The 27,134-nt window shown below is 53.4% G+C and overlaps 2 long non-coding RNA genes across 7 annotated transcripts; both read right to left on the bottom strand.

The window, feature by feature from the left end:
* Positions 1-227: 227 nt before the first annotated feature.
* Positions 228-2,989, bottom strand: LOC110354615 (uncharacterized). Of its 2 annotated transcripts, none has more exons than XR_011804921.1 (2): positions 2,778-2,989; positions 228-2,314 (listed from the first exon to the last, which is right to left on the bottom strand). It is a non-coding gene; the product is annotated as an uncharacterized lncRNA (long non-coding RNA). The 2 variants fall into 2 exon arrangements; XR_002406782.4 differs by lacking the exon at positions 2,778-2,989 and adding an exon at positions 2,447-2,769.
* Positions 2,990-8,739: 5,750 nt separating this feature from the next.
* Positions 8,740-16,504, bottom strand: LOC106020386 (uncharacterized). 5 transcript variants are annotated; one of them, XR_002406780.4, is made up of 5 exons: positions 16,234-16,436; positions 15,504-15,749; positions 15,024-15,074; positions 11,099-13,622; positions 8,740-10,981 (listed from the first exon to the last, which is right to left on the bottom strand). It is a non-coding gene; the product is annotated as an uncharacterized lncRNA (long non-coding RNA). The 5 variants fall into 5 exon arrangements; XR_011804918.1 differs by lacking the exon at positions 16,234-16,436 and adding an exon at positions 16,448-16,504 and having other exon boundaries at positions 8,740-13,622; XR_011804917.1 differs by having other exon boundaries at positions 8,740-13,622.
* Between the last annotated feature and the right edge of the window lie 10,630 nt (positions 16,505-27,134).

The following is a 27,134-nucleotide window of genomic DNA, read 5'->3' on the forward strand; positions in this document are numbered from 1 at the left end:
GTTAGGAGCCTCTTCCCAGGGGATGGGACAGCAAGAGGGAAGCTGTGTGCCTCCTAAAACAACGAGAACAAAATGAGGAACTGGCACGAATTTGCCAAAGACAACCGTGACAGCCTAAATATATTGTCCAGGGGCTACTGGACCTGGAATGCTGTAGATTAAGAAAGTATTCAGCAGTGCTTGCGTTTCTGAGGCAAACCTGTGAACTTCTGAGGGACAAAGACGCATTTCATCAGCCCGTTTATTTAATTAAAGCCCCTCTCTTCTGCAGGAAAAAGTATCAATGGAAAAATTCCTCCTCCCCCCCATGACTTCAGAGCCAGAGCAGGACTCTGCTTCGCCCTGCTGTGTTGGAGGGAAAGCTGTGCTATGGAGACTGCTTTGCATCATTACATTGCAAAGAGGGAAGCTTGCTGCTCTTAATGATGCCTAATTTTTCTGTTTTGTAAGACACGTCCATTTCTCTACCATTACGTCTGCTCTTCTTGCAGGGCTCAGAATTTCAGCGTTGCCATCCCAAAGCTTCCTTTCACTGAATCCATTCAGAGCAACAGGTAGCTGCGGGAGAAAAGCCAGCCTTTAAAGAATAAAGAGAAAGAAAGGTTTCCTTTTGTGACACAAATGTCAGGACTTCTTCTCCTCTCACCATGGCTTTGCTTTCAGTCATAATTTAAAAACTGAAGATAAAACTCAAAGCAGGAGTCAGCCGAGACTGCAGCTCCCCTCGGCTCTCCAGGGCACCGTCAAGGCCTGGGGGAGGTGAGGGGAAGGTGGCAGCTTCGCCCCTCTCAGCCCCAGCAAAACCCAGCCTGGAAGCACCTGGCCAGAGGCAGGGACACACAACCAGCAGGGCTGCACGGGGAGGCAGCGAGCACGCTGGACCCCGCACGCTGCTGGTGAACAGGGATATTTTAGCTGGCATCAGCCCCTGCGGCGCTGCCGCGTGGAGGGAGAGGTGTTTGGGGACTGGGGACGTGGACTCTATCATCATAAAAAAAGAACCTGTTTAATTTGTGGGTTTAAATTTTAAATAACTGTTGGAGTAGAGCCGCTCGCAGCTCTCAACACGGCGCTCAGCCGTACTGTTCAGTCTGCTTCTGCAGGAGTCCCTGGTGGGGATTCAAATGCCATTTAAATGAGCTCATTTCTCCTGCCTTTCTTAATATTTCTACAGTGCAGCACAGGGGCAGGTTAGCTCTGCCTCAGGCCCAGCTGCCACCCACCCCGTGATGCCCTGGGATGCACGTGGCACCGTTCATCTCCTGGGGACCAGCCCCTGGATGAGAGCCAGGATGGGTAACGCGGGGCACAGCAGCTCCGTGAGCAGCTCCGTGCCAGGCTTCAATGGCCTGAGCCCAAGCATTGAGAAAACACAAAGCAGAGACTGGAAGAGAGGAGCCCTGACACTTAAAACACACAGGTTGCTTTTACAAAGAGCTCCCTGCAGACGTCCTGTGCTGGTGTCCCATTTTCGCCCTGTGGGATCGGGGACATCGCTGCCACACAGCCCCCGAGCGGGGCTGGAAGCGCGCAGGGTGGCCGCTGGCAGCACCTGGCCCACAGTTCCTGAACTCATTTCCAGCAGGGTCACACAGCTCAGTGCCAGGTCTCTGTTTTAATACGATTTCAGCTCCGTAAGCCTCTCTGCCCTTCTGCTGGACGGGTGAGGTCAGAGCTCAGGCTGGCCGTGGTGGCTGCGCCCAGCGCAGCGGCTCCTCCGCGAGCTGCAGCAGCCCCAGCCCCTGCCAAACCCTGCCTGGGCGCTTTCCATCACGTTTATTACACCCTGCAGTCTAATTAACAGAGACGAGTCAAAGGACCCGAAAGCAATGATTGTAATAAATAATCGCTCAGCGACCACGGAGTTAATATTCCACCAGGGTCTCCTTCTGGCCTCCAGAAGAAATGGCAGAGGCAGAATGGAAGAGAAATGAAACCTCGCAGCTTGACGTGCCGAGGGCTGCCTGGAAGAGAAGCAGCGCTGCTGCAAAGGCTTCCTGCCCTTCCCCGCTTCACCTCTCCCCCAAAAACTTCACAGCACTTGTAGCAACTTTCCTTTGCAGGTTCTCACGTAGTAGCAAGGACTTGGGAAGACTCAGGAAGACAGAAGAAGGTAGAAAAAGCAGTATGTACAAATTCACATCTTCTGAACAGTCACAGAGAGGATGGGGCCACCACTTCTTGGACCACAGCAGCTCTTCTCCTCTCGGATCAGCCGGCAGCTCCCAGCACAGCAGGATCCTGATCTTGCACCCATGGAAACCTCTGTGGTTGAGGAGGAAAAGGAGCACATGGAGGTGTTGGAGTTGCTGCCCTGCTGAGAACAAATGGATCATGAGGTCTTCATCCTGCCTCCTCCTCTTCCTCCCAGGGAGGGTTGTCAGGGATGCTCCGGGTGCCTCATTTTATCCCCTGTAACCCGCTGTACAACTGAGCTCCAGCTCACCACGAGTGCCGTGGTGCCCAGAGCACCTCCGAGCCGGCGGCTGGCAGCGGGGTCCGGAGGCTGCCATCAGATGCCGAGCACAGCCCCATGCAATTATCTGCAGAGAGCTTGGCTCCGCCGATAATTTGTTAGCTCCACACATATCTCTACTAATTATAAATCTCAGCTGAGATTTGCATTTTTATGAAATGCTTGTGCTAGAAATCTTTGTAAAAAACCCTGTACATATTAATTCAATCTAATCTTGGTCATTTCAGGTTCCATAAGAAAGCATTTTCATAAAGCTACAAAGCTAACATCTATAACTTTTCAGTTTCGCCAGAGAGCATACCTCCACGTTACGCTGCTCATTTATCTTGGAGGACGGCATTTATAATGAGCCCTAACGAAGTGAGAGCCCTCCACAGCCCCAGTCAGAAGGCCTGGGCCAACGCAGCCGTGCCCATTGAGCCTTGCAGGAGGAGCTATTTATGCTGCTGATGCTCAGGTTTTTAGGGGGTGAGATGGAGGCACAAGGCAGGCAGGTGCTCAGGTGCCCCCCAGCAGCTGCTCCGTCCTCGGGCAGGGCCCCTCCACCAGCTCTGGCACCGTTCCTGTCTTCTGCTATTTCTTGTTTCTGTAGCAGTGCCCTGGAGAAGATGAAGAAACACGGTGCAGTGAGGACAAGGCATCTCAGGCAGACCTGGGGGGATAAAGCAACACAGACCTCAGCCTGTGCAAGGCAGTCCAGCACTTGAACCTGGACTTTTTCCACCAGAAATCTTTCTGGGCTCAGCCCCAGAGGAGCTTTTGGGTGCCATCAGCATCAGGCAGCATCCCCTGATGGTGCAGGGCACAGCCTGGCCAAGCTGCTACACCTCAGAGCCCAGAACAACCTTGTTGCCTGTTTTTTTGGCTGTTTCTGACAACGTGTGACAGTAGCGAGGGAAGTTGCAGCGCCCACCATGGTGGCAGCATGGCTGCAGGAGAAAGTCCTGGCCCCTGGCAGAAAAAAGAAGGCTTCATCCCCGACAGCGCTCAGTCAGAGCCTTGGGAAATGACTTTCTTCCCTTTAGCAGGGACTCTTTTAAGTGGGCCTTTCCCAGATGAGGCTCAAAGCCAATAATTTCATCAGCAATTTGTATCTCATTTGAAATGCCTTTGTCTGGAGTCAGGGGAAAAAAAGATTAACTTTTCCTCCCTGAAATATGGCTGCCGGATGCGAGGGAATAGAGAAGGCAAATAAGCAAAGCAAAGTTAAGCTTTCTGTATAGAGCTGAAGGCTTAACGGTGCAGATTACAACAGCAGGTGATGAGCAACTCTAGCCTCTGCTGTGTAGGCTGTGAAAAATCCTGTTAAACTGCAAAGGCGTTTTAGCTACAGCTCCACATTTCAGAAATGATTGAGCTGAAATCTGAGGGGCTGACAGCAGCCAGGGACCAAGCAGCTTCTAGCTGAAGGCCAGGAGGAGTCCCGGGGGCTGAGCAGAGCAGGGACACGCGGGGTGAGCGTGGGCTCGGAGCCTGTCCTCCTCCCCGGCACCAGGGGGGGAGCTGCTCCTGCGCCCTGGACCTTTTCGATGGTGATTAATGAAGGGAAAATCTGGCAGGATGAAAGCACAATGGGAAACAGAGCAGCCTAAGTAATGACACCAGCGAGCAGCCCAAACGTAGGAGCAGAGGAGTGTCTTGGGGCAAGCTCAAGGAAAGGTCAAGAGCTTTATTTATTGCCTTAAATAATTGATTAAGTGCCCATCTTCAAAGACACTGGCACAGAGCACAAAAACAAGAGCAGAGGCGCCACGAAGGGGCAGGAGGGGCGCGAGGGGCGGCGGAGCAGCACGGATGCTCCAGGCTTCATTTGGAGCTCTCCTTCGGATCCCGCTTCCTCAGCAGCCGCCCGACCTGCCAGCGATGGTAACAGATGCCAGAGAAGTTCCTGGCCATTAGCCGCTAATAAGAAACTAATTAGCTAATTAGCTAATATTTGATCTTTTGGACTGGGTTCTGTTGGTGTCTGCGGATCTGGGCTGCCCCACATGGGCTTTGGATGAAGTCAATACCACACTGCCACCAGCTCCTGGGGATGGGAGAGGCTTCCAGGCAGCCAGCAGGCACAACTTGACATGGGGAGCATCCTCCTGCTGATTAGTGCTGATGCTCCCTGCAGGGGTGCCCCTCGCTTGTGCAAACCCCAGGTCCTCCTCTGCAGAAAGGGGCTGTCGGCAGAGATCCTCGTCCGTGTGCTCAGGAGCTCTCCCCTCCATCTGTCTTGCCCCCTCTCACTTTCTCTTTGCATGGCCAGACCCAGGGCTCCCAGCCCTCCTGCCTGCCCAGGGACGTCCTGGGAAAGGGGGAGCCGTGCTTGTTCTTCTCTGAGAAGGCATCGAGCCTCCCAGGAGGATAAGCACCACCTGCCGCTGCTTCACAAGGGCTCAAATTCCAAGTCTCCCGGTACAACATGAAAGGCAAAACGTTCCCAGGCTACACAGGATAGCCCTGGAGGCAGTCCCAGGCTAGGCTTAAACCCAGCGGTGCCTTTTGTGCAGGCACAAAGTGAGCATTTACAATTTCCTGAAGAAAAACACATTGGGGTGCCCCTGGGTTAGCTCTTGTGGGCTGGGAATGAGCCAGGTGTGCAGGGAAGGGCAGCAGGGCATCTGCACCCCGTAGGAGATGGATTTGCCCCGGTCCTGCATCAGGACAGCAGCAGCAGCACCGCCTGCATGGCTGTGGATGCTTGGGATGAGCCTCAGCAGAGCAGCCAAACTTTGCAGGCTTATCCAGAGCGAGCCGCCGGTCCCGGAGAGGTTTGTCCTTCACTAGAAATTAGAGACAAGTTTCCAGCGTTTTCCTCCGCCATCTGCCCCGGCTTTAGTTGAAATGCAACATTTTACTCCGGCAATCAGTAGGTAATCTTGTCAGCATTACTTAGAGAAGCTGGGTCTGTCCTGCCCATCTGATGCACTGTGCAACAGAGGGAAAATCACGGGTTCCTCTTGAAAGGAGGGAAAAAATTGAGGTTGACTTTGGCACAGGAAAACAAGCAATCCGGAGATGACAATGTGCCACAGGAGCTTAAAATAAGCATCAACTAATTCAAACAAAAACAAATCTGCATTGAAAATAGACTCTTCCCCAGACCACATCCCCACTTTAAAGAGTCTTTGAATCCTCCCAGGCACATTTAGAACATACTCCCCCTTCACAGTCTCTCACTCGCTTTGTTTTGCTGTTGTGTAGCCAGCAAATGAGGGCTGAAGTTTGCAAGGATGCTTTCCTATTAGTCCTAATGCTAATAAATACCCGTGCCCCCTGCTCCCCCCGTGCCAGCACCGTGCGCTCTGCCTGGGGAGCTGGGAGGGGGGCACAGAGGCTGGGCAGGTGAGCAGGGAAGGGTGAATGGGCATTAAATAGAAGTGTTTCTGCCTTTTTTTCTCCAACATTATGAAAACCAGCTTAGCCTGGCAAGGGGCACGTCCTGGGCTGCGAGGCTGAGCAGCCAGCAGTGCCTGAACCCTCCTCTCCTGCCTCCTCCAGCTGCTGCTGCAAGCCTTGGAAACGTGGCTTCCCCTGCACCACCCGGAAAGAAAAGAGAAATAAAATCACAAGGTCACCAACAGGCACCGGCCGACGGGCTTGGAAATCGCCACATTTTTCCTGTAAATAGATTTATTTGGGCTTACGGCTGTTCGGTCCCTATGGACTGCAGTCTATGAGCGGATCTCGCAGTATCCTTGGCCTGGGGGGGGGGGACAGGGCCATGGCTCAGGTTGGGGTGTGGGGAGAAGGGGGATGCTGCAGGCACCAGCCCCAGCACGGCCGGACCCCCCCCAGGGCTGCCGCACAGCCCGGCTGGCTCACTCCTCTCTGCTGTCCAGGCAGAGCAGCGGGCTCATTCTGCTAATTAAAAGAAAAGCAGGAGAAAGGGAGGAAAAAGATCACCAGGTGAGTCCCCAGGAGGCAGGCTGTCTCCCACACCTGCCAATCCCCTTCAGACGTCTCTCAGATCTCCGCCGCCGACACCACCTCCTCGCTCCCGCTCTCCTCTGCATGCCACGCAGGAGCCAGGATTGATAATTAATAAATCTTGCAGAAGGGAGTGGAAGAGGCTGTCGGATGTGCAGGCAGCGCAGGCACTGCCGGAATTGATTATGGTGGAGGCTGAATCGCTGCCTCTAATTAACGCATTGTTCTTTACGTGCTGCTCTGCTGCGGGCTGCGGATGGGGCTCGCAGATCAGCCCTCGTAACCCGGGGTGCCCGGGTCCTGCCCTGCAGCCTCGCAGTGGGGGCAGATGTGGGGGTTCAGGGGGATGCAGTGGGGACAGATAAGGGGGGTTCAGGGGGATGTGGTGGTGCAGACGGGCGGGGTGCAGCCCGATGGGCAGCGCTTTCCCATGGAAGGGGAACGCAGGGGAAGCTTTGCCATCCTGGGCAAGCCACACAAGAGCTGAGCCCCTTCTTGGGGAGTGGGGAACATCACCATAACGCTTCCCACAAGCCTCATCTTGGGTTAAAATGGCCTGAAATGGATGATCTCAGCTTGTCAGGTTGGGAAGACAGCAGGGAGAGTGGCAAACAGCAGCACTGCAGCAGCACAAACACCATGCAAGGGCACGGCGACTTCCCAAGAGTGCAACCTCGTACCAAAGCACTGCCAGAGCATCTGACAACAACCCCTTCTTCTGGCCACAGTTCTGAACAGAAACCTGCGTCCTGCCCAGCCCCAAAGTTTCCTGCATGAGACTTGTGGAGGTGCAGGGGAACCTCCAAGGACACGGCGTGTCTGGCACCGCGGGTACAGGGCGGGCACCACCAAGCCCCCATGTGCACGGCTGAGGGCTTCTCACTGATAGCTGCTAGTTTGGGGGCAGATTATGAATTGTTTGATATGGAATTTCAAATGATCACTTAAGTAGCTAATTAGCTCGTAACAACTTTGAGCAACCTGGGTGTAGTGTGTATTTAAGTGTTTAATGCCTTTTTTTTCCTCTCTCTTCCTTTCTAATTGGCATTTAATTAAAAGAATAAATAAAAAAGAAAAGCAGCTTTGCCTGGGCTGTTTGGGTTTAAATATTAAACAGTTTGCTTCTCCTTGAGGAGCGAATTGCTTCAGCTTGGGCTTCCACAGCGGAGGCGAGGGGTGAGCAGCTCAGGCACCCCCATCCCTCGGTGCTGAGCGCTCCAGGGGCACCAGGTAGCTTGGCTCTGAGGCTGAACGCACCATCTCAGCTCAAATGCACCGTTTTCTTCAACACTATTTAAATCCCACCCAACTTTCAGACTGCCTCACATCTCCCTTCTGCATTTAAAGTCATTTTCAGGTTGACCTGAAACAACGACCTCCCCTCAGTGGCTCACGTTTTGCACCGCTCCCAAAATACGGCTTTCTGCACCAGCCTGGGGGAGGTCTGTCCCCCTCCAGGAGAACAGCAGGAGACCCTGCACCGGCGCCGTGCAGCTTCTGCTGCGAACCAGCTGGAGACGGTGCCTCCCTCTCACCTTGCAGCCTCCTTCCTCAGCACATTTTCCAGCGGAGAGCGCGCCTTGGCACGGCTCCCTTTGGCTTCCCCCTGTGAAAGCAGTCTCAGTGTCCCCGCGAAGCCCAAGAGGGGATGCTCTAGAAGGAAATGTCCATTAGCGAGGCACTCAATAACTTCTGCTCTCTGATTTATTGCAGTCACTAATGTCTGAAAATCATCTAGTGCTCTGGCTTCCTCTCTTGGCAAGAGGTGGCAGAGCTGGCTGGCCTGCCAGATTAAGTTATAACAGCTTCGGGAAGGCTCTGATGTCTCTGCCGCTGCTCAGACATCCAACACTAACTGAGGACGAGACAGTCCCGAGGAGCTTTTGAACAAAGCAGAGCTTTCAAAGCCGTTCTCTCTAGAGGTGCGATTATAAAGGGGAAGGAGGAGCGTGATTCCCCCCCGCCACATCCCTGCCTCGGGGTCCAGGCTGGTGCCCGCAGGGTCTGAGCCTGTCGCCGTCCCCAGCTTCACCCTCACCGCAAGTAACCTTACATCCCCGTCCTCGGGTCAGCACCCCTGGGGAACACCGAAGCCTGAGAAGGGGAAAAAAAGTCCCTGCTGTGTGTGCTACAACAGAGGAGCCAATGTCCACTCGGAAAAGTTGGTGAGCAAAGCGTAACCTTCCCCTCCCTCATTAGAACCCGGGTGGATCTGATGCAAAACTCACCAGAAGTGCATGCCTGTGAATACCAAGCATGTTAACAGGTTAAAGTAAATCCAAAGTAACGTTTGAAAGCTGAAAGATGAAAGTAGATCACAGGCCAAAGATCAAACAATCTAGAACCACTTCTAAGCCTTTTAGTGCTGCAGATTATTAGCATTTGAAAGTGAAGAGCATTAGTGAAAGAAGAGGATGGGGGGAGCAGGAAGGAATTTCAGTTGTGCAGATAAAAAGTGAAGTAAGTGACAGGGGAGAGGAAGAATGAGAATTATACGGCTTATTAGGCACTGCACAAAGGGGCGCACAGACACAAGTGCATGCACATCTGGGAGGAACCAGCAGCTCGTTTTCAGCCCTCAGGTGAACATCCCAGGCTCTGTCCCTGCTGCACTGGATGGGAAGGAGGGCCAAAAACTCCCTCTGGTTGTGGGCTCGGAGCAGTCTGGGCAGCAGGATGGTTCTTCTCTTCGTTTCCCTCTCTTTGTAGGTGCTGGGCTGAGCCCGGTCCCGCAGCGGGTGCGCAGCTCTGGCTCCCCCACACACAATGCACCACCTCCATCTGCAGCTTCAGTGGGCTCAGAAGAGAGCCCAGGAGGTAATGGAGCACGGAAACCAAACTCTGCAGCATGCAGCAGGTCCTCCTGGACCATTGAGGGAGAATTTGGAAGAAAAATATCCAAAAGGGAGCAGCAGAACTGAAGGCTAGGGCACTCGGTGTCACCAACATCTCAATCACTCGGAGCTGCCCAGTAGAGCAGGGCAGCAGCGCTGGGGTGTAGGGGGGTGGCTGCCCCCATCAGGGCACCACGTTCCAGCAGCAGGGTCTTGTCCTGATGATAACCCACAGCAATGTCCAGCACCCCCAGGAAAGCTTACAGCACTGGCAGTGAGAAAAGAGAACTCATTTTGTGCTCTCAGCCCAGGCCAGCCAGCTCCAGAGCCAGTAAAGCAGGAGCTTTTATTTCATGGTCTCTTTACACAGCACAATTGCCTTTTAACCTCTTTCGGCTAAATGTGGTACGTCTCCAGAGTCCGAAAAGGCTCCAGTTAGTTCCTGATGGTTTAGCTCGTGCCACCCAGCGTACGTTCCTCTGAAAAAAACAGGCTGACATCTGGATGTGGCCACACTGCTGTGCCACCAGGGGCTGGGACAGCAGCTCAGGAGCTGGGGCTGCAGCTGCTGGGGGGGTTTGGGGGTCTGCACCCCCAGCCCCAACTCACAGCCTTACAGCGTGGGGCCCACAACGTCCTTGCTGCCCCTCTGCTCATTTCCATACAGCAGTAATTGGATGCAATTAGGCCCAGCCAAGCGCACGGGTATCCGGCTCTCGACTGCAGGCTTTTTTCTTTGCTCCAGGGTTGCCAAAAACTCCCCCAACACACGCGTTGGGGGATTCTGTTAATTGCTGTTTGCAAAAGCTTTCCGTGAGAGCGTCCTGTGTGTATTCTTTTTGTTACCTGGGCACCAGGATGAAAGCTACCACGGCAAATAAGACATGAGGGCTCCCCAGGCTGAAAGCAGCCCCGGGGGGAGCGCTGGAGCTGCCCCCAGCAGGCAGCGGTGCTGAGCCAGCAGGAGGGGACCCGGCCGGCTGCAGGGGTCTCTGCTCGTCCCCTCCTCGCCCGCTCTGCTGCCACCAGAGACCCTGGGCACCTTTGTTTATCTCAGGTGCTCCTCTGTGTGGCTGCAATCGCAAGTAGCAAATTACGAGAAAGGAAAGAGGGAGAGGGAGGCGAGCGACTACCGGCCCTATTATATGCAGCCTTGGCTGTAATAAACAGTGAGGTTGACTATTCCCAGAGGGACTTGCTAATATAGGAGATTGATTCACTGCAGTGTAACCCCCCAAGGGCTTTACACACAACTCCGACTAAACTTCCTATAAAATCAATCCAGCCTTTTCACCACTTTTGACAGGGTGTTCTAATATTAATCTACTCCCCTTGTCAGTCAGCTCCACTAACAAAGGCTTTAATGATTTTAACCAGGCATAATAAATACTACACAGGTAGGTGGAGGATTCCCGGATCCCTCCACAAGGAAAAAAAAAATCCCCTCCTCTCCACCGGTGAAGGACTCACATTGCTGATGATAACAATAAATAAGAGCAAAATAATAATGATGATGATAACAACGCAAACAGCTTCCAGGGTGAGGCTGGAGCTGGGTGACGACCACATCGCACACCTCAATGCTCCAGGAGCGAGTGCACAGCGAGGACTCGCCCTGAATTACGTGCCATGGGTGCAGAGGTGCCGGGTGCCCAGGTGCCACCGCCCGGTGCTGTGAAAGATGGTGCCTGGCAGGCAAGTCAGCCTGATGAGCTCCGGCAGCACCATCCAGGCTGCACTTAGCCTCAGGCACCTGGAGGAAACGGAGTTTTGTTGTAAAAAATGTAAAGCACCTGGCCCCTGTGATTAAGCCCAGCACAGACTATTCCCTTTCTCCTGCATCGTTTCCACATCTCTGCCTCTGACTCACCGCCGACTTGTCCTCCCTGACAGCTCGACAGACAGGAGCCCACCTCAGTTTGTTCACACTGCAATTAGGAAAGTCCTTAGCTTCCTAAATGTGTGCAGGGCAGGCTCTGTACACCCGACAGGATGGAAACACAGCATGCAGTCCCTTTCCAGATCCACAGAGCCACTAAATTATGGAATCCACACAAAAGCACAGTGAGAGACGAAGCCGGCACGGAGCAAAGGCTCACAGTGCCCAGGAACCAGGCAGAGCACATCCCCACACCTCGAGACCAGGCTCCAGGTCTCCAACAGGGTTTTCTTACCCTCCTCCAGCCAGCAAAAGCCCCAGGATGGAGCCTTGGGTGCATCTCCACTGCCTTGCCCCCATGGTCTACTGCAAAGCTCTGGGCAGATCCCTGGGCACCTCCAATTTCCCCCCAGGCAAATTATTCTTCCCACCTGCCATGGGAGGAGTCCCAGCAGACCTCCTTGTTTTCATCCTAGATGGGTCTTAAAGACAAATTAAAGACCACAGTGAGGTGTTTTTTTTTTTTTTTTTTTTTTAAAGCAGAAATGAGCATTTTATAGCAGGCTTGCTCTAACCTTGCGCAGCTTCCTTTCCAGCCCCAGCCAGCGGTGCTGTGTTGAAGCAGATGCCCTAAACACAGTTATGTTTAAACAAAAACACTGGTTTGGGCACAGGCCAAGGCAGGGCTGCATTCAGCCAGGTCACTAGTTATTTGTTTGCTTTGGAAGCAAGAGTTTGTGGAGAGAGCAGCTCTGCAAAGGCTCTGCCACGTGCAGCAGAGCCACGCTGCTGCTGCACCAAGCCCACAGTGCTCATTAGCAAGGAGTTAATGGGTGTGCAACACGTGCACAGCTCGTCAGTGTGCTCATCACTGCCCCTGCCAACCCAAAATTGAGGCAGCTGCCTGGGGCTGAAGGAATTTGCTCATCCTCTCCTTCCTCAAGCCATCCCAGTTTGGGTCTTTGCTACTGGTTTCTTGGGGTGCCACCAGGCGGGCTGGGCTGCACAGCTCGTGGCTGGTGCCTTAGCTGGGGACACTGGGGACACCCTGAGCCTCCCTCAGCCCAATGATCCACCCTGAACACACACCAGCGTGGCTGACAGCAGCCTTTGGCTTCGAGCCCCGAGCCGTACTGCTGTCACTGTAGCACCGGACAGCTTTAGGGCAGATCTTCAGGCGGTGTACGCTGGAAAAGTGCTGCTGAGCTCCGCGGGGCTTTGCGGGGCTGAACGTGCACACCTTGGCTTTCCCTCATTGCAACACAACAGAAATTTTAAAGGGAGACAATGGAAATCGGAGGAGAGAACTCAAAGGGATCATCATCTGAACTGATCTAGCAATTAACAAGTCCAAAAAATCTGCAGGATCCCTTCGTTGTGCTTAATTGTATGGCAAATGGAATTGCAAATATTTACTCAAAATTAATGTCACGCAGGCATCATCAGGAAATCCCAGAGACGTTTCCTAAGGATCACCTTAATGTCTTTTGCTGAAAAGGAGGTCCTGAGTGGGTATTACACTATCCATAATGTTATAAACAAATCTAATGGTCTGCTTTGCTTCCCCCCTCAACAGAACTCTTAATTATGCATCTTGCAAATGTGCTTGGAAAATGGATTAGCTGCACCAGCTGTTTGCTACCATGGCAGAGTCTTTTCCGAAGCGTTTGTAGTGGCTCCAAAGTATTATCCACGTTCCCTGCTCTGGCAGCACGAGCATGTGATGAGGAAGGACCCGCTTTGGTTCGGCGTGGAGATTAGCTCGGGCTTTGTAGACCAGACGCGAGGTATTTTGCTGGAATCAGTCACAGCTGTCTCCACTCGCAAGGCAGGAATCAGGACAATTTGTGCAAGGTTGGTTTACTTTGTTGCGTACGCTGCTCTGCAGCGGGATGGCAGGAAGAAATACAGAAGAATTTCAAAAACAAACAACAGCCACATTAGAGGGATTTATCTCACAAGCAGTAGCTGCGGCGAGGTGGAGAGGGGCAGGGCTGAGCAAGCAGGCAGCGACTTTGCACTGGGCTTGGAAGAGAAGGAAAAGCCAAAAGCAAAGGACCGGCCTTACAGCAAAACCCCACGCCTTGGAGGCTTCAAGGAGTCGGTGTCCTGGCCAGTCCTGACCTGCAGCCCCTGCTCGGCTCTGGTGTTTTGGGTGCCTGTAGGGAAAGGGCAACCTTCCCCTGAGCGCCGCTCCTTCCAAGTCCCAGCTTTGTGAGGCTGGGGAGCCCTCAGCCAACACGGGTGATCAAAGAGGATCATTTATTATTTACAGGCGGAGGAGCCAACTTTTTGTTCTGTGTTTATTCAGTGCTTGGCATAATAATGTCCTTGCGCAACCAGATCCCTGCTGGGACCGGGTGTCCTGGGGAGCCATGCTGGAACCGGCCAGACCATCACCCTGCTGGCCTTGCTGCCCCTTCAGAAACGTGTTTGAGGTCTGAACCGTGCATGTTGTTTTATCCCATGCTGAAACAAGGCGGGTGGAGGTGCCCTGTGTGGGCTGAAGCATCGCCTGCAGAAAGAACACAGCCTGCAGTGGCCGGCCACGTGCCGCAGGGGTGACACATCCGATGGCTGCTGCCAGCATCCCTCGCTGCCTCGGCTCTTTCCCATGTTCATCTCCAATGCAGACGAGGAGCTATCCTTTAAATAAGCTCCCGAGGACACCCATTAATAAAATGCTACTTATCTCTGCGTGCTCTGAAATAGCTAGGTGGGCAGTGCACCGTAATGGAACTTTTAGCTCAAGTAGCAATGACTTTGACCGTGCAAAATTACACTCTATTCTGGCCAAATTAACTAGGTAATGCCTTGCATTAGTGTAAAATCCTCCATCAAACCATGAAGGCTGCCGTTAAAAACACTCAAGGCCAAAAAAATATGGTGGTGGGGGGAAGGCATTCTGCGCAGTTAACAACCTGAGAGGCTGATTTTCCACTGCCTGGCACCTCGGGCTGCCCTTTACACATGGGCGAGGCGGGGACAAGGCAGGGAGGAAACACAAATGCCTTCGCTTGGGCACAGCAGATGATGCTAGGGGTGAGGAAGGACAGAGAGAGCACCACGGTGAGGGCTATGCCTGGGCTCTGACCCACTGTGGGGCTGGGGTCCCCAAGCCCAGGCACTGCCCAGACCCTCGGGCACCAGCAGCCCCCTGCCCTCAGAGCAAAACTGCAAACTCCATCTCCACCTGCCCACGTCGGGGGCATTTCCACATTTCCTTCATTCCATCAGTGCTCGGTCTATTAATAGGTGATCCAGGAAGCTTGAACGACTCAAGCAGGAGAATACCTGGAAGAAACTAAAGGATCTCTGATGGAAGAACGCACAGACATCAAATGAGGCTTAATTAGGAGAACACAACTTCCCTATTAGCGCTCCCCATCCATGTGACACAGGCAAAGGGAAAGGGAAGAAACTGCCAAAGAGCTTATTTGTTTTGCAATTACGGATGAAATAAAAAATTACTTGGTCTAATTAGGCCTCTTTTAGTAAGAGAACCATGCAAAATAAACTCCATTTCATTATCAATGCCAACACAATTCTCTCTTGCGCTTTATATGTTTAAGTGAAAATGTGGAAGGTCAATTTGCTATGTAAATTTTCACAAATTTGGCTAAACTAAAACGATTACCCTAATGCTTATGCAAATTAGCTTAATTGATAACGACTTCTCTTGGTAACTTTAAAGAAAGGGAGGGGGGAAATTATTCCAATTGTGACAATCCTCTAAAGTGTTTCTTTGCCCAATAAAGAAATGATATCTTGACAAATTAAAGAGAATATAATGAAATCAGATTAATTAATGCTAAGACCAATTAGCACATGCAAAGAGAGAGTGAGATTTACAGAAGCAAAATTCACTAGAGAAGACTACAGGAATTCATCATCTTTCATAAAGACATTTATATACCTTAATACTCTTCGGAGTGCCGAGGATTTCTTTGCTTATACCGGTAGTTTGCTGTTAAAAGAGACACTTTGCTCAGTGGGAGAAAACAAAACAAATCCAGAAGCAAAGGCGCCTCCACCTGGTGCTTGAGCGATGCCCTTCACCAAAACGTTGCAGAGAAAGGAAGCAGGGCACGGGGCAGAGGCACTCGTGTATCTCAGCGTGTTCCTGGGATGCCCAGCACAGCCCCGCAGGCAGACCCCACGTGCCATAACGCCCCTGGCCCCAGCTCGGCTGTGCTGGGCTGTCCCAGAAAACATTAATTACACCAAGCGGAAAGCGGCGGCTCAAAACTCTCCCTACTAGCACTATAAAACTCATATGAAGTAATAAAAATAATTACCAGCAACACTGTATGCAATATCCTTCTGTGTCATCTCTCTCCTGTTGGCAATAAAGCTACCTAACAAATTAACTATAAGGGAGGGCCCGTTTATTTACCTTGTAATTAGACCATGCTGGAAAACGTTCATAGAAAGCGTCTCATGGACAGGTATAAATTCAGGCACGTGGTGGTGTCCCCACGCACTGCATGGGCTGGGGTCCCATAGGTGATGGAGTGCTCTGGGCTGGGAATTTTGGTGGTGTTATCGGAGTCCTCAGAGAGCTGCACTACTGGATAAGCAGTGTGGCAGGCTTCGTGGCACTGCTCCGCTGAAGTTCACGTCTCCAATGCATTACCTCACCCTGGCCATTCAGACGGGGGAGGGAAAAAAAGGGACATTCTGTTAAAAAAAAAAAAAAAAAAAAAAAAAAAAACACGAAGTCCTCCCCCAAAATCACACATCAAAGCAGCAGCCAGAGCCCTGGGCAGCAGGGTGGTGGAGGTGAGGAGCAAGGGCCAGGGGAAGGCGAGCAGCAAGCCACTGCCAGAAGCTGGCTTGGGGTGCAGAGGGCTCGCAGGGCAGCAGCCCCCAGACCCCCCCAGCACTGAGCCCCCCAGCACCCCATCGGGAGGCCCCAGGAAAGCAGCCAGGGCCCCCAGAGTACAACGAGGGGCGACCTGCCAGCACCCCCAGCCCTGCCTCCAGCCCACACCGTGGTGAGAGCTGTGCCATCAGGGTGGCGAGGCTCATCAATCGCTAGAAATCGCCCAGACAACACTTTCTGACGTGCATTCGACTGCAGCATTTATAAAAGTAAATCAATTGTGCTATTAAACCCTGCTCACAGCCCTTATTTGCTTGCAGCCCCCATCAGCCTCTGCCGCCAGTGAGTGCTCGGCCCTGCTTCTTGTGCTGCCGAGTGGGGAGGCTCGCTCTGCGTCTCCCTGCCCAGGACAGGAGCCCTGGCAATTGCCAGCTCCCAAATGAGAGAAGCAGGGCCCTGATGCCCCCTTTCTCACCTCCCCCTGCCCACCACCCTGCCCTTCCCCTGGGCATCACCCCAGCGAGGGAGGAAGACGTCTGTGAGGAGGAAAATCCCTCTTGGATGGGTTGAACCAGGTTCTGGGAACACCCCTCACCCGTTAAAATATCTGCACCTGTGGAGCCTGCCACTGACAGATGCATTTGCTCCCTCCTGTGAACCCTGCAGAGCTGGGGGTGGTGGAAGGAAACCTTTTGCTCGATTTATTTCACTGCAGTCAATTGTGTGGCGTGTCTCCCAGCTCGTCGGCACCTCTGGAGCAAAACAGGCCCTTTCCATCTCATTGGCGTTATGCATGAGCTAGGATAGGAAATGAGCAAACATGCTGCTTGGATAAACACCCTGAAGAGGGTCTTTCTTTCCTTCCTTTTATATTGCCACCCTCTTTTCTCTCTCCTTTTTTTTCCTTTCTTTTTTTTTTTTTTTGCATTTTGCTGTCTACAAAGGCAGGCAGCAAAAAGGAGAAAAAAGCTGCGCCTTCAGATCATCAGCAATCTCTCTTCACTCCATTTTCCTCCGCTATTTGTTAAACTGTACAACATTAAAGAAAGAACCGGGGGGGGGATGTGTTTTTTCGACTTTGTCTCTCATTTGTTAATTGTGCTCATCAGCGAAAATCATTCGCTGTAGAGATGGGGAGCAAAGGAAAGAAAAAAAAAAAAAAAGGAAGGAGCTGATCATATGCAGGGGAAATAACTCAGATGTGAAAATACTTCAGACTAGGAGATTGCACTATTTATTCACACAAGTGTCCTGCTGTGCCTCAGAAATGCAGTGATTTAATGAGCTGCTGCAAAGGTGTTTGTTATTAAGAAATCCTGTCTCTGGTTATTCTCCCCCGTGTGATTAGGACGGAGCGTGGCAGAAGTTCTGACTCGGCGTGTTATTAAAGATTTAGCGGCTCTTCCCTCCCTGCTCCCGGCTCCGCGGCGCTTTTGAGCCCGTTCCAGAAATAAACACTGTACAAGCTGAACGGGGCTTGTTCAGCGCAGATGCCGAGTGAGAGTTAAGAAGAAATTAGGAAGGCATTTGTGTTAACAGATGTTCTTCCTCTCTGCCGGGGATCTGCACGAGCACGGAGGCAGTGCTGGGCCTGGAGGGAGCAGGGAGGGGACCCAGCCCCGGGCACCGGGGGGACGCTGGGACCCACAGGGACAGGGACCGGTGGGGATCCAGGGGACCACCTCTTGTCCCTGGGCTGTGCTGCCCAGCAGGACTGCCTCCATCCATCTCCACATCCCCTGGCAGTCGGAGATCCCCTCTGCAGCAGGAGCTCCCGTCCTGGTGCTGCTGCCACCTTCGGTGCCGCACCGAGCAGGTCACCAAAGCCACCTCGGATGCATCAGATGCAGCACGGTGGGCACCACGCCTTCCTCACACCCTCATCCCTCAGCCTGGCACCGGCCCCCCCTGCCTCGCCCTGAAGCCTCCTGGTGCTCCTGGGACTCAGAAATACAAATAACGGGGGTTCTGCTGCGCCCAGCTCCCGGCGAGGTGAGGCACGCTCCGCGCGGCATGTCGGCGCCGGGCGCTTTGCCGGAGCGGAGTGTTTCTCCTTTCAAGTCACTCAAGCACTGCTATTACTCCGAGGCTAAGCAGCGCTAATGGAGAAAGCATTCCAAGTTTCATTTTCCTCTGTAATGGAAAATGCAAGAGTGAGATTTCAGTCTGTGAGCACTTCTATGAAAAAACAAATATCTTTATTGGCACTGGACAGCCTGCCAATCAGCCACAAAATTGCTGGCTTCTCTTTCTCCCCTGAAGGAATGCCTCTGCATACAAAGATACCGGAAAAACTTCAGGGCCTGGAGGATAAAAGGGCCTTCTCTGCCTTTCATTGGGTGATTTGCAATGCATTGCTTCAGCATAATTTCCCATCTCCACCGCTCACAAAGGGAGCTCTGTTGCTATCTGTGAGTTTAATAATTTCTGTTCCCTACACCTTGCATTCATAATGCACCTCTCAACACCTCAGCTCGTGCTGCCCAACCGGGCTGCGACTCTGCCTGGGTTCTGCCTCTTAGCTGGAGCTAAAGCAGGGATAAAACCAGAGGATTCGCATCCCAAAGGGCCCTCGAGGCAGGGATGAGTGGGCAGCGGGCGGCCTCCTCCCTGAACAGGGCTCGCAGAGCTTCCCAAAGAGCCACGAATACCCTGCCCCTTCACATCTTCCCAGGCAATGGCTCTCATCTCCTCATGGCCTCAGTACCTCCAAAGTACCAGGCATGCTCACCGGGGCCAAGCAAGCTTTGTGATTTTATCCTTCTGGGGCTTTTTGGCTCACGCCACCCAAGCCTGCATCTTTGCCACCATCACCACGAGAGAAACTGCAGCAAACTCGTCACCACCTGCGTTCAGATGGGAGGATTTGCATAAGTTATTCCCCAAAGCCTTTAGTCCCCACAGGACATATTCTTTATCCATTTAGCCAGGAATTCAACTATTAAAAGCCTGCAGACATGCAGCATTTGTAAAATTAGTACAAGAGGCTCCAAATAATCCATGGCTCCATCTGTTACGTGAGCCACGTGCCGTCCTCTCTTCTCCTTTTTGCTTTCCAGGAGGAAAACACCAAGATTTCTGGGCTAGGCACAGCACTGTGTTTGTGCTGAGCCCGCTGTGTGTGTGCGTGAGCATCACCGAGGGGAGCTTGGGGGGGACAAAACGCCCCGGGGAGACGGCAGCAACGCAGCAGGCAGCGCTCAGTGCGCAGGGGCACGGCCTGTCCGTCTGTCTGTCTGCGTGCATTCAGGGACATGTGGCAGAGCTGTTTCAGCCTCACTAACCCCCAGGACAGCCTCTCTGCCCAGGACAGCCTCGCCTGGTCTCCCTGGCCAGTTGGGCTTCTGGCAGCAGGGACACCCAGGGCTCAGCTCGCAGCCCCCAGGAGGCCGGCGGGACGGTGCTCGTTTAGAATTTGGCACGATTCATTGGTTCAGCTGGGTGCCTCTTCCAGAAGCATCTTTAGATGGTGAAGGCTTTCTGGAGAGATAATTGCAGTGTTAACCTAACAAAATCATTTCCTTCCAGCAGATGAAAACCGAACAAAGCCCTGCATCCATGGACATCTCCAGTTACTGCTCCGCGCACCCTGATGCCAGCACCCAGCTCGGGGCAGGGCTCTGGTAATGCCCCAAAACCCCAAGAGTTGGGGCTGGTGGCTGACCCCCCAAACCTCTGGAGAGCTGGTGTTTGACCTTCCACAGCCCCCAGACCGTGCATGGTCCCAGCACAGCCCCAATTCCCCGAGCCTGGGTGAGGTGAGGCGGAGACATCAGCTCAGGAGCGGGCACAATCGCTCTGCAGCGGGCGTCAGCGCCGGGACCTTTGTGTTGGCGGCATTAAATAAATGTCTCCTGGCTTTCACTCACCACTGCCTGGCTCTTTTATCAAAATGCATCAAAAGGTTTCTCCCACGTCAGGCAGGAGCTCTTTCACAACAGCGAGGGAAGGAAGATGTTCTATTATTTATTAGGACAGCCCTTACAAAGTTTTGACCAAGTCACATGGGAGGCAAAGTGTCCCCGAGCCCAGTATTTTTGGGAGGTGCCAGGGGAATAAAAGCAGAGTCCAGCAGCGGTGCCGCAGCCCAGCTGGCTGCACTGGGGAGGGGCTGGTGGCTGCAGACCCCAGGGGTTCCTGCTCCCCAGGCTGGTGTGCTCTCCCCCATGCTATTCAATGTGAATTGTTTCTCCCTTTTGAGCAAGCATGCCAGCCATTTATTTCCCAGTTTCCATGCTGGGAAACCTCTGGAATTTCACTCTGCCCTGACCCATGAGGCCACCACACATTCCCCTCCAGAGCTGAGTGCCTCCGCCTTGCAGTGCCTCCATCCAGCTCCTGCGGGCTGCGAGCACCTCGTGCACAACATGGAACGCACCGGCACCACCCGGGCTTCACGCAGCTCTGCCTGCGTGCACACCGCAGCAGAGAAGTACATTACAAAGCAATCGAGTTAGAGCCTGGCAGAGCAGCAGCTGTGCAGATGGATGCAGCAGCCAGCGCGCTCCCAGGGCTGCACTGAGCAGCCGCCCGCTGCCAGCGCTCCCCGCGCCGAGCAGGACGTGTGCGGTGGCCGTGCACAGAAACCCCTGGGAAGCCTTCCCTGCCGGGCCAGCGGCTCGGAAGGGAGTTTGCAAGGCATGCATCCAGGTGTTTTGCACAGGTATGGAGTTCTGTAAGAATATTAAATTATTAATCCGCCAGAGTTGCCTCACCCGCCACTTGCCATGTGAACGGATCGTTAATTACCTGCCGTATGCAAAAGGAGGCCGAGGATGTGACAGAAAGCAGAATAAGAAGCTTCTTTTGGTCCCTAGCACCCGGCCCTCCTGCTTGCATCCTGCTGGTGTGCAGGATGAAACCCGTCCCGAGGAGACCTGCACCCAAGCACACAACCACTCCATTCCAGGCGCAGCCTGCTGTGGTCTTATTTATTTTTGTACGGCTCGGTGTGTAGCACAACTGTACACAAATAAATAATTCAGACCACTAAAGACTGCTGCAGAGGCGACTTTCCTGGAGATTTAATGTTCGCATCCCTCACACTCCTGCCACAGCAAAAAAGAAAAATTACAAATTGATCTACAGGACCGGGCTCCCCTCTCACACTCCTCTGCTCCCTCGATATAAATATTGGCTGAGTCCCTCTGGTAGGCTGGATGCACCCTGCAGGATGGTGGGCTGGGGCTGGGGGGACGTGAGGTGCTGTGTTTTGGTGCTGGGGTGGGAAGGAGCTTCCAATTTGGTGTCACCTGTGGAGCCAGCAATGTCCCCCAGCTGCTTGAGCATCCGTCCCCGTCCCTGTCCCTGTGCTCACAGTGACCCAGGCGGGCGGCCGAGGGCTGCTCCTCGCTCCCCCGTGCCCCTGGTGCCTCTCCTGCAGTCCTTGACATTTTCTTTCTCAAGGGGCAAGTCCCTGGTGCATCCTCACAGAGTAATTGTGAAATTATTATGGTTGGTGATTTTAATTTAAATTGGATGGAGAAATGTTGTACTGCGGCTGACTCATTTGCTATGGATTTTCACTTAACCAAATTGATTAGTCAACCAACTAGACTTAACTTGAAAGTTGTAATCATTCATTATTAGATCTAATTTTCATGTTGCTCTCAGACTACATGCAGAAATTGAACTGCAAAGACTCCAACGAAGTTCGGGTGGAGGGCCTGGGAAACTCGGGCAGCGCCGTGCTCGTCCCACGGGGCTGCGCACCCTCACACCGTGCAGCGGCAGCCGGCTTTCCATGGAATTACCATTTCTTAGCAAAAGCAAAATACAGCACGCAACACATCCCTCCTGGGGTTTATAATGAAAATTGAACAGCAAAAGGTAGGGAGCCTAGGAGAAATCATCTGCTCCAACAAAACGTCGTGCCCAACAATAAAATCCCCCTGCCCGCACCCGCCCCGTGCGCCTGGAGCACCGGCATGGTGCAGCGAGCACCCAGGGCACGGCCACGGGGAGGACAAGGCTGGATCCAGCTCCAGACGTGCATTTACTCCGGTGCTCCCCAATTCTGTGCCCAGCCACAGCAGCAGCATCCATCCCCCCAGGAGCACACGTGGGGACAGAAGCCCCCGCGCCAGCAGAGCCCCGCCGCCCGCCTTCCCGCCCGCGCCCGTCGTTTGAGGGCAGCTCCGTGCATCTCTAATTACTGCAGAGGCCACCGTCTCTTTAAACAAGCAGGCTGCATGCCAATTAATACCTTTAATTAACAGTAAGGACTTGCTGGAGGGACTAGGGCTTGGTCTCCCAGATGGACTCTGCCTGTTGATCCAAGTGACAAGGCTCTGTTAGGTCGGGCTGGCCAGGACCCGCCGCAGAATTACTGCCCCTTCCCTGCCAATTACAATGACCACGAGGGAACAGAGACCTGGGGTGGGACAGACGGACAGACAGTGAGGGACAGACACACAGCCAGACGCCCTGCAGGGCACAGGAATGCTCTCAGGCTCGTGACAGCTTTTGGGAAAGCCTCGGCTGCTTTGGGAAGAGAGGGGCTGCGGAGCGGCACTCTGTGGGCAGCCCAGCGCTACCCAAGGAACAGCTCTGTCCAGCAACACTGCCTCTTCGTGAGAGCCCTTTATAAGCAGCTAATTGCATTTATAAGAGGTGTGAGAGCATCCCCTCCTGCCCAGGAGGAGAGGGGACAAGGAGCAGGGCTGTCTTGCCAGGCAGGGACAGTGGGGAAGCCACCACGTCCTCAAGGTCCTTACCCCACAGGGCAGAGGCTGCCTCTCACAGCCTCCAAACGCCTGGGCAATAGAATGGTAACTGTTAAATACATAATGCTGGCTTAAAAAAGGTAAGAAACGAACACAAAATACAACCAATACCGTATAAAGCAGCAGATCTCCATTTACAGGATGTTATTGGTGCGGATCACTCCAGGAGGTGTGAAATCATCGCCTGGGAACTTAAAAAAATATTAGACATGGGCCCATTGGAAATGGTGTGGCTGCACTGACCCCATCCCGGGGCAGGGGGACGGGCAGGACGAGGTCTCCCAGCGCCTCCCACCCTTATTCCCTGGATCCTGCAGCTCTGCAGTGCACAAGAGTCAGCCCCCAGGACCTAACCCCTCCGAGCTGTCCCCGAGCTGGTGTCCCCCTGCCTGGCACCACAGCACAGAGGCTCCGGGGCGGTACGGCTGCGTTTCAGCTCCCCACCTTCTCATCCAAATAATTGTCATGGCAGCAGGCGCAGGGGCCGTGGGCCAGAGGGAGATCTTTATTCAAAGCAATGTATGTTAACGTCTCCAAAAGCTTTTAACGGAGGCCATTATTCCCACCCTGAGAATCGATGCATTTTAATTCCCTCCGAGCTATTTGTTTGGCTTTGCTTCTGTTTTTCAAACACGCAAGACACGTTTAACAAAACAAGGGAGCCCTGCAAGGGAGACAGCGCATTGCATTTTCCCTTGAAACTACTGGAAGTTCATTTTCAAAGCAGGGCAGTTTTCTTGGAATCAATGCATATCAACCAAAATCAATAGTTACTTTACGCAGATGGGCTGAGACACCTAAGTGATAGCTCTCTATGGCACTGGTATCCAAATCTATACGTTTTCAACAAGTCAATGCATTTTAGCAGCTGCTACTGTCTTTTCACTTAAAAATAATCCGATTGCAGATAAGACCGTCCCTTTCCACTGAGTCCAGCCGTACCCTCTGTATATTTACCGATGCCAACAAACATTTATTGAATCAAAACCTCTCCATTTCCAGCTTTCCTCACCCCAACCCGCTCTCCGCAGACCAGCTCCCGTCGCCCCTTCTCTCCAAGTGGCTGCCAGATGAGGGCTGGCACCCGCCGGGCTGGGCCACGAGCCCTGGGCTCGCCAAGGAGTTGCCAAAGCATTCAGGACAGCACCCACGGTGCCTTCCCAAACCCTTCTGCTTCAAGCCCCTGCAGGATGGGGACCAGGGAGCCCAGGGGGCACCAGCAGCTGCCTGAGCCCCGTCTGAGGCTCAGACTTTTACAAACCAACACAAATCCTGCAGTTAGCACTGAGCCCTGATAGTTCACTCCTCCTCTCAATCTGGGGATGAAAACCGCTGCTGAACAGGCACTCCAGCTCTTGACCACTTACATTTCTACTGACATTTGATAAGCTTTTTCATCTGGCTTTGCTCTTCTGTAGTGCAATCACCACCGTGTCCAGGTGCGCTGGCATGAAAGGCAGCATGTAAGCATATTTTTGCAGGACAGAGACATTCAATTTAGTTAAAAGGCTCTGCCAAGTGCAGTGCCTTTAAGAAGAGAGAACTGCGAGTCCCACTCGTCCCAGATACTCGGGGAGAACTCCAGACAGGGAGATCGGCCAGGGTGAGTTATTTCCATCAAATGCTTCTGTGATGTTCAGAGGGAGGCATTTTCCTCTGCTTTTTTTTTCTGTTCCTCTTGCTGTATGCAAATCGCTGTTCTCTGTGAGTTATTAGATAACAAAGGGCTGTTTTCTCTGCAGAGACTTGCTTGTGTCTGAACCTTGTGAGAAGGATAATTAAGGAATGCCGCAGGAAGCTGCACGGAGGATCATTTCCACCCCTTCCCCAGCGCAGTCTCAAGGAGGAAGCCACAAGAAGTTTCCTCCCAGCTGCAACACAGGGGGAACAGAGGCGGGATGGGTGCCTGGCTTGTGGGGGGCACACCAGCAGCCCCAGGTCAGCCCCATGGGCGCATGCAGTCGCCTGTTTCTTGCTTCCAAAGGTGGCCACATCCCTGGCTGCCCCATCCCTGCCAGCAGCAGGGCCCCAGGAGGGACGTCCCGTGCTGGGACTGTGCTGCTGGCACACAGCAGTGTGGGCAAACCGGGCACCCAGCCATACCACCAGCTATTTTCTGGCTAATTGCTGTCCCCACAAACACCCCCAGCCCGGAGCGTGCATGACACTGGATGTTCACCACGACTTCTTCTTTCTTTGGACAAAAGCAAGGCAACGGGCAGTGCCACGACGTGCTGGGGCCATGCAGCATCCCTGCTCCGCGCCCCTCGGGGACATGCACAGCCCCGGGCTGCCACCGGAGCCCCCCTGCAGCCGGCTGCCCCCAGAGCCCGGTGCCCCCTCGCAGGCATCCTGGAGGCCCGGCACTGCTCGCCACCGGCCGTGTTGCCATGGAGAAGATTTCTGTGCCACCAGCCACACAAAGGAAATTGCGCCTTCCCTGGGATGCAGCGCTAATGAGGAGGAGGAGGAGAAGAGCGGGGGAAAGGGCTGGCTCGCTTCCTTTCTTTCACTCTTTATTTCTTGCAGGAGGAAACGATATTAAAAAAAAAAAGACAAAAAAGAAAGCGGCGTGGGGTGGGAGGGGCTCGGCCTCTCCCCTGCCAAATGACGAAGCCGTTAGCAGCAGAGCGGGATTTGTGTGTGTGCTCCTACCCGTGCATCGAGGCCCTGCTGGGCGATGGCAGCAAAGCAGCGCATCTGCTGAAAGAGCCAAAGCAACAGGTGACATCCCGTGCTGCATGTCCCAGCCTTGTGTCACAGCCCCCAGTCCCCAGCGAGGGGCTGCATCTCCACCCTGCACTGCTGGGAGCTGCCAGGCTGCCCCTGGGGAGCACAGTGGGGAGCTGGGGTTATATGGCCTCAAAGACCCCCCCTTCCCTCTGCTCTCCTCCAGCACAGCCAGCTCAAAACATGCTCCTTTGCTGCCTTGCTTATTTCTGTATTTGCCACGAAAACCAGCTCCAAGAGAAGCCCACCTGGTGGCACACCGGTCCCTTGTCCCCCACCTCTCGGGGCAGCGTGGGGGCGCAGCCGTGCCGGTGAGTGGCATCCCGGGCACTGCTCTGCCGCCCCGCCACCTCTGCAGCCCGCTCAGCTCCATAAATTCTCATTTGCTCCATAGCATTTGATTTTTGAGCATCTCCCAGACACTTCCTCACTTTACTACAATTGATGGGATCATGTGTAATTTGTAAATGATATTAAGTGAGGTAATAACACTCAGGGAACGGAGAGAAAATCATAAATTATTAAAAATTACTGCACTGAAATGTTACTTCTTTGCTTTTGCACCTGACTGATGGCTCACGTGCTGTCTTCTGTGCCCCCGAGACCTTCAGACCTACTCTTCCCCATCCATTACACCTCCGTGGGAGCCCAAGGGGCGAGGCGTTGGGTGAGCCGCAGGATCAGCCTCTCCAGCACCTCCAGATCTGCACAAACCCAGCTCCTTCCCCAGGTCTCCCCGCAGCCCATGAGCCCCCAGGTGCCCCCGGCTTGCTGTACAGGCAGAGGACAGCTCTGGGGCCGTGGCCCTTGCTCGGGGCTGCCGCAGGTTCCCGTGCTCCAGGCGCTGCCCGACAAGGGGAGCGAGCTCATGCATTTTTCAAGGCGATCGATGCAGCCAGGCACCCTGTAGGCATAATGACTGCATTGGCCAGGATGCAGAGACAGGCTGGGTGAATGACTCCGAGTCTGGCGTAATAGTCAGAGCCCTTGGAAAGCCGGGCATTATTTATAATTTAACTTATAATTTGCTGCTCAAACCCAGTGGTTTAAAGTGGTTGGATGTCAGCGTGCCTTTGGAGAAGGGAGCGGGATGGGAGAAAGAAGAGCATAGTTTTTCCCAGCTTCAAAACCCAGAGTGTTTGAAAAGCTCCTCACTGAGGTTCTGACCTACTTTGGAAGGCAAGAAGCAACCTCCATCATTAAAAAAAAGAAGCCAAAAACCGCAAAATGCAGCCCAGCAGGCTGTAGGAACGCAGACCCAGTCCCTGCACAGCAATCAGAGGCAATTTGGGAACAATGCTGTGGGTAAGTATCCCAGATTTCAGCTCCAATCCCCCTGCCCACCCCAAGGATGTGGGAAGGCAGCGGGGGAGCAGGAGCCTGCCCTGGGTGACTCCCCAGGCACCAGCTCCCTCTCTGGCTGCGGACACACATCCCATCACCTCGCTGATGATGGGCAGAGCGCCGACATCCAGTGCTGGTAGCTAGAAAGGAGCGAGGCTGGTATAAAAGTGTTTTGTCAAAACTTTTTTTCTCCTATGGAAAACAAGGTTTTCAATCAAACTGTTTCTGGTTGAAAGCAATCTGCTTTCTTTGAACAGCTTTCCAGATCCAGCAGTTTAGGCCAAAAACTTGTCACTTCCAAGCCAGCTCTTTTCTCATCTTTCAGCAGATTATTTTTTATTTTCAACAAAGTCATAAACCACCTTCTGCCTGGCATTAGAAAGGTTATAAGCGCGTAGCCATC

This window comes from Anas platyrhynchos, chromosome 25 (assembly GCF_047663525.1).
Source record: "Anas platyrhynchos isolate ZD024472 breed Pekin duck chromosome 25, IASCAAS_PekinDuck_T2T, whole genome shotgun sequence".
NCBI lineage: Eukaryota > Metazoa > Chordata > Aves > Anseriformes > Anatidae > Anas > Anas platyrhynchos.